Here is a 13,756-nt window from a genome sequence, read left to right on the forward strand (position 1 = left end):
ACAACAACGAAGGAATCGCTCGGATTTAGTTAGCAGCGAAGGGATCGATCGGCTTTAGTACGTAGCTATAGTGTGATCGCTCGGGTTCAGTAAGCGAACGCCTTGCTCGGGTAACGCCTCCCACACAAGCGCGTATGAGGGAAACGCGCAAACTATACTGCATCGCTCGGCCCTGACCACCCACTGTAACTGGGAACTCCCCGAGAATTTCCTCGCCCTCATTTCTACCATGATTTTTTACGTCATGGACGGCCCGAAGAATGTCATCCAGGTGCGTCTCTGGCCCTCCCATGACAAAAATCTCATTTTCTGTCATAATTTTTAGTCATAAAAGTAGAAGTCCACCGCATCTATGATTATACGTATTTTTATCATAATTATCGTCATAGAAGTATCATAACCATGAAAGAAAAAGTTTTCGTTCGGGCCATAATGTCAGTGATGTGTCTTTTTTATATAGTGTACGACATGTGTCGCTCCTTACACAGCCATGGTTCATGAGACCGTTCGATCAGTATGTGCGTACATGTTTGTGACCAGATAGATAACGCTACGTACGCTTTGACCTTGTGGGTCCCAACTGGCAGGGGAAATAAGGAGGCACTACCTTCCGTGCAAAGATATAGCTGGTGGGTACCAGCTGTCATGTGGAGGATTCAATTTTTTTGCGTAATAAGGAGGCACTTTGTTGCGTGCAAAGATGTAGTTGGTGGGTCCTAGCTGTCAGGGAGAGGAATCATTTTTTCTCGTAATAAGGAGACACTTCCTTCCATGAGAAGATATATCTGTTGAGTCCCAGCTGTTATGGGGAGGATTCAATTTTTTCGCGTAATAAGGACTCACTTCCTTGCGTGCGAAGATGTAACTAGTGGATCCCAGCTGTTATGGGGAGGAATCATTTTTCTCTGTAATAAGAATGTAGTTGCATGCGTGCGTCCATCACCTGTGCGTCCCCACTATCAATTTCTCCATGTACAGTCCTATTCCTACGACTCTCGTTTGTTGACCATGTCACACCAAACACAACAAGGTGGTGGACGAGGGCGAGGCCCTGGACAGGAACGGTCCAAAGATGGGGAAGATGCGGTAATGGAGTCATAGATGGAGATGAGTAGGACGTACGAGCGTTGACTGGTTCGGGTGCGGCCTGGGGCTGCAGTCGGCAGAGAATAACAGGAGGGTGGAGGGATGTCCTGACCGGTGGTGGGGTAGCGCTTCTTAGCGAGGGTGCGGAGCAACGCCGCTGGCCACCAAAGGCGGGAGAAGGAGGTCTCGAGAGCGTTGGAGGAAGAAGACGAGGGATTGAAGATGCATGTCGGCCATTGGATGTACATCCAACAACTACATATGTCCGAATCATTTGTTGACTAAGTTGACAACGCCTTGACTAGGCTTCGACCTATTGGTCCACATGTCAGCCTCCTTGCGTGCGAAGATATAGTTGTTGGGTCCCAACTGTTAGGGGGGGGGGGAGATATTTTTTCTCGTGTAATAAGGAAGCACTTCCTTGCATGCGAAGATGTAGCTTTTGGGTCCCAGCTGTCACAAGGAGGAATCATTTTTTTGCGTAATAATGAGGCACTTGCTTGCGTATGGTCATGGAGCATGTGGGTCCCTACTGTCAGCCTCTCCACGTACATCCCTCTTCCGATGGCTGTCGTTTGTTGACCAAGTTGACCATGCCGCGCCGAGAGCACCAACGCGGTGGACGACGGAGAGGCCTAGGAAGGGAATGACCCGAGCCGAGGAAGACGCGACAGTGAATGACCACGCGGGGGGGGGGGAGTACAAGGGTTGACTTACTGGTTCAGCTGTGGTGTGAGGCTACCATCGCCGTAGAATAATAGGTGTGGGTGAGTAGAGGGATGGCCTGGCCAGCGGTGGGAGTAGGATGGGGCGTTGAGGCCTGCATAGGCGCACAACCAGACATGGGAGGCAGGAGCAGGCGGTCCCGCTGACGCTGATTTGGATGGCTGGAGTAAACAGATCAGAGATTGAAGAAGCATCATGGTCGTTGGATTGACATCCAACGGCCACTGACGCTAGAATTGTTTGTTCATTATAAGTTGACAAAAGTTAATTTAGTAGGCCCACAAGTCAACCTCCAAATATGTGGCAAACATCATACATCCCATTTGCTATTGTGTTCAATAATTTACATCCCCAAAGTATGCACTCATTGCATGCATGTGAATGTAGAGTCTATCACATTCAATCATCACGAGGTGCTTCAAAATGACGAACTTTCACAACAGTGCATACTAAAGGAGAACACTTTTATCTTGATATTAAGTGGAGTGATCATCTTATAATGCTACCTTCGTTCTAAGCAAAATAAGATGCATTAAAGACAAACGTCACATGGAAGCAATATGTGACATGATATGACCATTTTCTTCTTATGCTTTTTATCTCCATCTCCAAAGCGTCAGCATAATCTCCATCATTACCGGCATGACACCATAATCTTCATCATCTTCAAGGTGCCGTCATGTAGTTGTCTCCATCAACTATTGCTTCTACAACTATTGCTAACTCATACTGATGAAGTAAAGCAATTACATGGCGTTTAGTGATTGACATGCATGTCATACAATAATATTAAGACAACCCAATGGCTCCTGCTGGTTGCCGTACTCATCGACATGCAAGCCATGAACTATTACAAAACATGATCATCTCATACATCACATATATCAAATCACATCTTGGACATACCATATAACATCACATGCCCCGCAAAAACAAGTTAGACGTCCTCAAATTTGTTATTGCAAATTTTACGTTGCTTCTAGGGGCAACGTGTAAGAACCGTTCTTAGCTACGCGAAGCCACAATAGTGATATACAAGTTGCGTTTTAACCTTCTACAGGGACCACTGTTGTCAAATTAGACTCAATTAAAGTGGGAGAGACAGACACAATACAAGTTTCATGTTAGTCACGGAACTGGTCTCTTGCGTGTCGACAAGTAAAGTTGGTCCGGGCCGCTTCATTCCACAATACTTTCAAATCCAAAATAACAAAGGAGGTAAGCAATCTGAACATCAACGCCCATAACCAATTTTTGTTCTACTTGTGCATAACATCTTCGCATAGGCCTAGCTCATGATGCCACTGATGGGGAACATTTCATGGAAAACAATTCCTATGGTTTCACCCAAGATCTAACCTAGGAGATGATAGTAACGAGAGGGGAGTGTGTCTACATACCCTTGTACCTGAAAGCGTTAACTTTATAATCAAATTGGTTGGCGTAGTCATACTCCCTTCGTGATCCAATCCGATCCAGCACCGCATGAGCGGCACCTCCGAGATGCGCACGCATAAGGCTCGATGACGTCTCCTCCTTCTTCATCTAGCAGGTGAGGGGGAGAGATAGATGGGATCTAGGCCAGCATGGCGGCATGGTGATGATGGTGGCAGCAAATCCGGCAGGGCTTCGCCAAGCGCGTACCAGAGGAGGAGATGGAGAGGAAGAGAGGGGGAAGTGGCCAACAAAGGGATGAGCCTCCCCTACATCTCCCCTCTATTTATAGAGGTGTGGGAGGTGGCCGGCCATCCCTAGCCCCTCCTCCAAGGAGTGGGGCAGCCAGGGGGAGGCTTTCCCCCCAATCCAAGTGGAGGTGCCCCTCCCCTTTAGGGTTTCCCCAACCCCTAGCCGCATGGGCCTTGGGGGGCTGGTGCGCCTGATCTATGTAGGATAGGGGCCCCCATAAGTCCATGCAGGCCTCCGGGACAAGTGGGCCCCTCTGGTGGACCACCGGAACCTTTCGGAACCTCCCGATACACTACCGGTAAATTCCTGAACCTTTTCAGAACACTGAAAACCACTTTTCATATATAAATCTTTACCTTCGGACCATTCCAGAGCTCTTCGTGATGTCCTAGATCTCATCCGAGTGTCCGAAAAATATTCGGTCTTGCCATTATGAATATCCCAATACTACCCTAGCATTACCGAACATTAAGTGTGTGACTCTACGGGTTCGAGAACATGTAGACATGACTGCGACACCTCTCCGATCAATAACCAATAGCGGGACCTGGATGCCCATAATGACTCCCACTTATTCAACGAAGATCTTTATTGGTTTGAACCACGATGTCGAGGATTCAGACAATCCCGTATACAATTCCCTTTGTCCGACGATATGTTATTTGCCCGAGATTTGATCATCGATATCACCATACCTAGTTCAATCTCGTTACCAGCAATTCTCTTTACTTGTTCCGTAATATAATATCCCCATGACTAAACACCAGTCACATGCTTTCAAGCTATTCATGATGTTGTATTGCCGAGAGGGCCTAGAGATATCTCTCCGTCACACGGAGTGACAAATCCCAGTCTCGATCCATGCATTCCAACAAATACTTTCCGAGATAATTGAAGAGCACTTTATGATCACCCAATTACGAAGTGATCTTAGATACCTATAAAGTATTCTGCTGGTATTAGGGAGTGGCATGATCTCATGGTCTAAGAACAGATAATTGACATGAAGAAAGTTGTAGCAATTAAACTAAGTGACACGATCATATGATAAGTTTATGATTGGTTCTGTCTATCACATCAATCTTCTAATGATGCGATCCCATTATTAAATGACACATCATGTCTATGATCAGGAAATCTTAATCATCTTTAATCAACAAGCTAGTCTAGTAGTGCCTCATTAGGGACATGGTGTTTGTTTATGTATCCACACTCTTGTATTTCAGTTTTGAGTCAATACAATTATAGCATTGAGAATAAACATTTATCAAGAACAAGAAATATGATAATAATAACTTTATTATTGCCTCTAGGACATATTTGCAATGATGAGGACATGAACTGTATCTCTTTTTTTATGTGCCTCAACTCATTTTTTTGGCGTTGTGTTAGGGAAGCTTGGGGGAATGGGTGGTGCCTGATACATCTCCAACGTATCTATAATTTTTGATTGTTCCATGCTATTATATTATCTGTTTTGGATGTTTAATGGGCTTTAATATACCTTTTTTATTATTTTTGGGACTAACCTACTAACCAAAGGCCGAGTGCAAATTGTTGTTTTTTTGCCTATTTCAGTGTTTCGCAGAAAAGGAATATCAAACGGAATCCAAACAGAATGAAACCTTCGGGAGAGTTATTTTTGTAATAAACGTGATCCAAGAGACTTGGAGTGGACATCAAGAAAGAAGCGAGGAGGCCACGAGGCAGGAGGACGCGCCCCCACCCTCGTGGGCCCCTCGCAGCTCCACCGACCTACTTCTTCGTCCTATTGAAAGTGCAACTATCCCTAGGTGGTTTTGGTAATTCCTAACAACATATAGTTCATTGAGCTAATGCTATTTCAAGATAAACATTTCAGGAAAGCTCAATGATTGGCATGGCATGGATGAGAAAAGTGGACCCCTCAAAATGCTAAGGATAAAGAATTGGCTCAAAGCTCAAAGCTCAGGACTCTACATCTTTTCATTTTAAGTGATCCAAGATCACATTGAGTCCACAGGAAAAGCCAATACTATTAAGAGGAGATGAGGTGTTGCCTAATGGATTTCTTGCTCAAAGTGCTTAGTTATATGCTCCAAAACACTCAACTGCTTTCTCACATCCACATATGTCCCAAACCAAAAGTAAAACTCGGCCCCACCGAAATTTTCTATCTGGCGCCACCGAGTTCAGTTGACATAGCCACTGCCAGAAACCCTAGTATTTTCGGTCTCACCGATAGGGATCTCGGTCTCACCGAGATGGGATTGTAATCTCTCTGTTTCCCTTCGTAAACATTTCGGTCAAACCGAGATGAGCGATTGGTCCCACCGAGATTGCAATGCAAACTCTCTATTTCCCTTTCATAACACTTCGGTCCAACCAAGATGAGCGAATCGGTCCCACCGAGTTTGCCTGAACAACTCTCTGTTAGTCCATTACCAAAATCGGTCTCGCCGAGTTTGTGTGATAGGTCTCACCGAGATTACGTTATGCCCTAACCCTAACGAAATCGGTCCCACCGAGTTGACATGTCGGTCCCACCGAGAATCCTAGCGTTCACATTTTGAACTAAATCGGTCTGACCGAGTTTCATGATTCGGTCCCACCGAATTTGGTGATTTGTGTGTAATGGTTAGATTTTGTGTGGAGTCTATTTATACACCTCCACCCCCTCTTCATTTAAGGAGAGATCCATCAGAACATGCCTACACTTCCAACATACGTTTTCTGAGAGAGAACCACTTACACTTGTGTTGAGGTTAAGATATTCCACTCCAACCACATAAATCTTGATCTCTAGCCTTCCCCAAGTTTCTTTCCACTCAAATCATCTTTCCAGCAAATCCAAATCCTGTGAGAGAGAGGTGAGTGTTGGGGATACTATCATTTGAAGCACAAGAGCAAGGAGTTCATAATCAACACACCATTTGTTACCTCTTGGAGAGTGGTGTCTCCTAGATTGGTTAGATGTCACTTGGGAGCCTCCATCAAGATTGTGGAGTTGAACCAAGGAGTTTGTAAGGGTAAGGAGATCGCCTACTTCATGAAGATCTACCCGAGTGAGGCAAGTCCTTCGTGGGCGACGACCATGGTGGGATAGACAAGGTTGCTTCTTCGTGGATCCTTCGTGGGTGGAGCCCTCCGTGGACTCGCGCAACCGTTACCCTTCGTGGGTTGAAGTGTCCATCAACGTGGATGTACGATAGCACCACCTATCGGAACCACGCCAAAAATCTCCGTGTCTCCAATTGCGTGTGCACGCTCCAAACCCCCCCTTTACCTTCATATGCAATTGTTTTACTTTCCGCTGCTATACTCTTAGAATTACATGTGTAGGTTGATTGCTTGACTTGTGCTAAGTTGCTAAAATATGCCAAGAATTAAAATTGGGAAAAGGCTAGATTTTTATTTGGTCAAGTAGTCTAATCACCCCTCTCTAGACATACTTTCGATCCTACAAGTGGTACCAGAGCTTTGGTCTCCATTTTCTTTGATTTCCATAGCTTTTGGTGGTCATAGCCTTGGTTTCACAACCTAGGAGAGTATGGCGTCTAGCGAGGGAAATTACCACCATAGAGGTCCTTAGTCTGATGGTACAAATTTTGCTAGTTGGAGGCATAAGATGAAAATGCATATTCTTGGACATAACCCCGCCGTTTGGGCTATTTTGTGTATTGGATTGCAAGGTGAAATCTTCGATGGGAGAGAACCAAACCGTGAAGCTACCGCGGAAGAGTTGAAGATGCTACAATACAATGCTCAAGCTTGTGATATTCTCTTCAACGAATTATGCCCCGAAGAATTCAACAAAATCAATCGTCTTGAGAATGCAAAGGAAATTTGGGATACTTTGATTGATATGCATGAAGGTACCGAATCTGTCAAGGAATCCAAATTGGACGTGCTTCAAAGTCAGCTTGACAAGTTCAAAATGAAGGATGGTGGAGGCGCCGCTGAAATGTACTCTAGGCTTGCTCTCATCACAAATGAGATTGCTGGCTTAGGAAGTGAAGAGATGACCGATAGATTCATCATCAAGAAGATCCTAAGAGCCTTGGATGGAAAATATGATACCGTGTGCACATTGATCCAAATGATGCCCAATTACAAAGATCTCAAGCCAACGGAAGTTATTGGAAGAATTGTTGCTCATGAGATGTCACTCAAGGATAAGGAAGAGCTTCACAACAAGTCAAGTGGTGCTTACAAAGCCTCGTGTGATGCTCCCACATCATCAAGTGAGAAGAAAACCTTCAATGAAGAATTGAGTCTAATGGTGAAGAACTTCAACAAGTTCTACAAGAGTAGAAGCAAGGAAAGAAGTTCCAAGTCAAGGTCCTACAATGACAAAAGATCTTCTAGTCATGAGCGCAATTGCTACAATAGTGGAAGACCCGAACACTATTCCAATGAGTGTACGGATCCCTACAAAGAAGAGAAGATTCTCCCTACAAAAGAAGAAGTAGAAGAGAAGAATCACCATCACGAGAAAGAAGGAGTAGAGATGATCGTTATGAACGAAGACCCTCTCGGAGAAGCAAGGACTTGGAAAGGAAGGACAAGGCATCAAGGAGCTACACAAAAAGAAGACATCAAGCTCATGTTGGTGAATGGGTATCCGGTTCCGACTCCGATGATCACTCCGAAGGAAGTTATCACTCCGACTCCGAATATACTCAAGATGAAGGTGTTGCCGGACTAGCACTTGTGACAACCAACTCCTTCGACATATTTGACTCACCAAATGAAGGAATTGGGAGATGCTTCATGGCTAAAGGTCCAAAGGTAACACACCCCGAGTATGTTGATTTCAATAGTGATGAAGATGATTTGCTAGGAGATGATGATTTACTTGTTGACAACACTAGTTATGAAAACTATGATGAGCTTGCTATTAATCATGATAATCAAGATAAAACGAATGACGATGATAAGAAGGAGATTGAGCATCTAACTAAAGAGCTAAACACTCTTAAGTTAGCTCATGAAACTACCTTGGAAGATCATCGAGAACTTTTAAAGACTCATGACAAGCTACACTTTGAAAAGCTCAATCTTGAGCAAGAACATGAGTTTTTAAAGGCAATCAATGATGATCTTCGCAAGAAAAGTTCTTCTTACATTGCCAAGCGTTTACTCTTGTCTACTTACATGCCACAAGTTAAATCTAGTAACAAGAACAAGAAAGATTCTTCATCTAGTAGTAACAACAATCATGCTAAATCCAATGTTGTTGCTTCTAGTAGCTCTCTTGATTCCACCAATGATTCTCTTAGCCAAGTTACACTTGAGCAAGAAAATAGCTTATTGAAGGGAATTATAGAGAAAGGTGTTTACAAGAGCCTTGCCGGAAGTAAGCAATTTGAGGAAATTGTATGCAAGCAAGGAAGACATCGGAATAATCAAGGTGTTGGTTTTGAACGAAAGTTCAATGCCAATGGAGTTGAGTGGGAAGACGATCAATACCCCAAGACGAAGTTTGTTCCTCAACAAGAGAAGTATGATCCTACTTCTTTCAAAGGAACACAATCTCAAGATGATCTTCCACAATAAGACCACAAGGAAAAAGGCAAGGACAAGCTTCAAGAGGAGATTGATGCATTTGAAGAAGCACCCAAAGCCTTGGTTAAGTGGGTTCCCAAGACCACATCAAGTTCTACTCCATCAAGTACGACTACAACTCCAAGGATTCCCATCAAGATGGTGTGGATCACGAAGAAGAAGAACTAGAGAATTCTTGAGGGTGACTCCGCCAACATACTTCACTCATATCATTTTGGCGAGGACAAGTGCAAACAACTTCCATATCTTGCACTAGTTCAAGGAGTCACAAACCCTCTTGTCGGTAAGACAAGGGGCAAGGTAACGTAATGCTTCCATGGACATCATCTTGTGTACACATCACTCTGTGTCTATGGATATCCTTGTGTGCTCCTTGTGGGACTAACCCATGTAGGTATTGAAAGCGCAACTCACTCCAAAGGATTGCTCCGAGCGATGTACATAAACATTGAGCATCCACATCTTCAACACCTACATGAAGTCATCATCGACAAAACCCAAGGTTAGTTAATCCCTCTTAGGGGGGTTATCACATCTAGGGGGAGCTTTACTCTAATCAATTGAGTTAAAGCAACTCTAATGGTGTGAACACAACAATGCTTTATGTAAAAGTGGCATCGCCACTTGCGCTTAAACGATGAGTATGACCTACGATCAAATGTTCTCATTTGACTCCTAAGTCAATATACTCATATATAGATGACCTAGTCATCGCCAATTGCTTGATATATGCTAGAGTGCTTGTGCATGCTTTGTCACATATTTCTTTTGCCATCTTATTGTGTGAGAATGTTGGTTGCACACTTTACCCATTCGAGGACATCCATTTGTTGCTTTGATTGTTTGGCCTTTTTCTCTTTTGCCAAATGGATGGACAAGAATGCCTAAGAACTCCCACTAGCTATCTATGCTTTTCTCGTCTCAAACTCTATTCATGCTACATCACAAAGTTTGAACAAGTTAGATTCGAACCACTCCATGTGAGGAGCACTCGGAGTTCCCGATTCGTCATAGACTTAAACTTCCAAAACCTCTTTGTGTATCTCGGTCTGACCGATTCATCCTTTTCGGTCCTACTGAGATCACTTAGTTGATCTAGGTTTTCAATCTCGGTGCAACCGATTAGAACCTTTCGGTCACACCGAGTTGCAGTAACTGCCTGCAGTTTTGCATCTCGGTGCCACCGAGTTGTTCCACTCGGTCACACCAACAGGGTCAGGTTATATATACCGACGGACCAAAATTTGGAAATTTTTCCGAAACCCCTTCGCCCACGCATAACCTACTCTGCCACTTCGGGTCTTCGAGTCATCCTCTCGTCACCAGCTACCTCCCGCCGCTGGTCTCCACCGCCGTCAACGGATATCTGCCCCGCAGTTGCCGCCGTAGCAAGTTCGCCGCCGAACTAGGGTACGAACTTGATCTTTGTGCTAATCCATAACTCTGATTCTTAGCACATTTCTATGCCATGATTCTTGCCACGAATGAAATCATCCTGTCAAGTGAAAACATCCCATAGATTGGTTTTCAGGTTAGGTCTCCGCCGAATTCATCTTGGACCGACCGAGTTGTAGAAATCGGTCTCACCGATTTGGCTTAGGCCATTGGACACACGTTTTCGGTCTGACCGAAAATTGCAAATCGGTGTGATGGAAAAATCGGTGTGACCGAGTTCAATTCTCTGTGAAACCCTAGTAGTCTCGGTGCCACTGAACTGTGACTCGGTCTGACCGAGTTCACTAGTTTAAGTTCCAAAAACTGCTTCGGTATCACCGACTTTACAAATTGGTAGATCCGAAATGCTTTCTGTGAAGAAGTAAAACTAAGTTTTTGAGTCAATTGTTTTGCAAAACTCATGTACTTTGTGATGCTCATCTACTCTACCTCATCTATAATCTATTCACAGGGTCTGCTGACAGTTTGCCTGCATGATGTCTGACCAAAGTGATAGCCAGAACAAGTCTGAGGAGCAGGTTCAACTTAGTGAGGGCACTAGTCCCTCCAGTTCATCTGATGATGGCAGCCGGAGCACACCAAGTAACTTTCCAAAGGCAGCCACCAGCACAAGAAAGAAGAAGACCTCAGATTCTGAGGATGAGGATTATGTGGCTGTTGAGGAAGAAGTCAGCTCTAAGAAAAAGGTGCTAAAAAAGGAGTATGGCTCAGCTGCTACAGTCAAGCCAGGAATGCATAAGAAGGCACCAGCAAAGAGAGTCCCATGTCTAAGGCCAGAGCATCCACTGCTGAAACCTCCAAGCCATCTGAAGAGGCAGTTGGAGAAGGCAAGAAAAGGAAGGAAAGGGTCAAGAAGACCACTGCCAGAGTGCTTGGCAGATCATCAATTATGAGAGATGATGATGAAGAGGAAGATGATGCTGCACCAGCACCCAAAACTCAAAGCTCATGGGAGATGCAATCAGATCAGGGGCTGCTCCATCTATGCCCAAAGCTACTCCCAAGGCAGCTGCTCCAGCTTAGAAGCCCAAGAGAAGCACTAGAAACATTTCTGCTGAAGAAAAGGACAAGGCCCCAGTGCATGAAGCTGCTGAAGAAGATGAAACTTAAGTGCTAAGGAAGCTGAAACCCAAGATCCCTGACCACAATGATGCACATCCAGTTGCAGAAAACATGAAAATTAGGAAGGATGCAGGATTGAGACTATGGGGAGAGTCTAATCCATATGCTATCAGGAGAAGAACTGTTGTGGACTACAGGTTTCACACTAAGGAACAACAGGACTTCTATGAGATAGTGTTACTTGACAAGAAACCCATTGTGTGTGACATGAAATGGGTAGGCTGGGAGTACATCCAGAAGAATGAAGATCACTATCATGGAGTGTATGACAGTTTTAAAGCATGTGGAGTTCATGAATTCGTTGCACAAAATCTCACCAAGTGGAATGATGAGCTGATCATGCAGTTCTACTCCACTACCCATTTCTATTAGGATGGGAAGATCGTTTGGATGTCTGAGGGTACCAGGTACCAGTCGTATGTTGATGAATGGGCTCAGTTGATCAATGCCCCAAAAGAAAGTGAGGATGACTTGGATGTATATGCTGAGAAGAAGAAAGACCACAACACAATGGCCAACATGTATAAAGAGATTCCAGATGCTGCTTTGGATACAAAAAAGTTTAGATCTGTCCACTACTTGTTGTCTGGTCTGCCTACCATAAACTAGATTCTGAGGCACACACTGCTATCCAAGTCAGGTGGTCACAAGATGATCAGAGGACATGCTATAAACTTGTTGCACATATTTGATGCCCCACAGAAGTTCAAGGTCATGAGTTTGATTGTTGAGACAATCAAGAGGACTGCTACTGACCAGAAGAGAAGTTGTGGGTATGCCCAACAAATTCAGGAGCTCATCAACTCAAATATGGGCACATGAACATATCTTTTGGATAAGGATCACCTTCCCATATACCCTGATTTTGAAGACAACACCGTGGTGATGGATGAAAATGAACCATCTTCAGCTCAAGCACATGAGAAGAGAGAGAAGGCAAGGGCAGAGAAAGCTGCAAGGATGCCAAGTGTGGAAGAGGCATCTCAGGCCTTCTTGAAGACAAAACAAGATCATCTTGGATATCTGATTCAAGCTACACAGAGGATTGAGAAGGGCTTGGCCACCCTGACTCAGAACTACGAGAGCTTGGAGAGGATTGTTGAGCAGAAGTTCTATGATCTGGATATCAAGGTAACTGAGATCCAAACTGCAGTTGAGCAGCTACATGAGGAAGAAGAGGAGAACAAGGGCAAGTCCACTACTGATGCTTTCAAGACAGTGCCACGAGGTCCAAGGTCTGATGCAGTGCCTGTGAAAAATACTCGAGCTTCAGTGTCAGCACCCGCAGCCACAACTCCAGTGCCCCCTTGGAGTTCTCTCTACACCACCTCCCGAAGATCAAGTCTGAGAGTCGTTTAGTGATACGTCTCCAACGTATCTATATTTTTTGATTGCTCCATGCTATATTATCTACTGTTTTGGGAAATATTGGGCTTTATTATCCACTTTTATATTATTTTCGGGACTAACCTATTGACCGGAGGCCAAGCCCAGATTTGCTGTTTTATGCCTATTTCAGTGTTTTGAAGAAAAGGAATATCAGACGGAGTCAAAACGGAACGAAATCAACTAGAGAAGTTATTTTTGGAAGGAAACACACCTGATGGACTTGGACCCCACGTCAGAAGATACGGGAGTTGCCCACGAGGGTGGGGGGCGCGCCCACCCCCCTAGGGCGCGCCCCCTGCATCGTGGGGCCCCCATGGCTCCTCTGACGTGCTTCTTCTACCTATATATCTCCATATACCCTAAACTTCCAGAACGAAAGATAGATCGGGAGTTCCGCCGCCAGAAGCCTCCGTAGCCACCAAAAACCAATCTAGACCCGTTCCGGCACCCTGCCGGAGGGGGCAATCCCTCTCCGGTGGCCATCTTCATCATCCCGGTGCTCTCCATGACGAGGAGGGAGTAGTTCTCCCTCAGGGCTGAGGGTATGTACCAGTAGCTATGTGTTTGATCTCTCTCTCTCTCTCTCTCTCTCTCTCTCGTGTTCTTGATTTGGCACGATCTTGATGTATCGCGAGCTTTGCTATTATAGTTGGATCTTATGTTTCTCCTCCCCCTCTTCTCTCTTGTAATGAATTGAGTTTCCCCTTTGAAGTAATCTTATCGGATTGAGTCTTTAAAGATTTGA

This window comes from Triticum urartu, chromosome 6A (assembly GCF_056163025.1).
Source record: "Triticum urartu cultivar PI428250 chromosome 6A, HENAU_Tu73, whole genome shotgun sequence".
Lineage (NCBI taxonomy): Eukaryota > Viridiplantae > Streptophyta > Magnoliopsida > Poales > Poaceae > Triticum > Triticum urartu.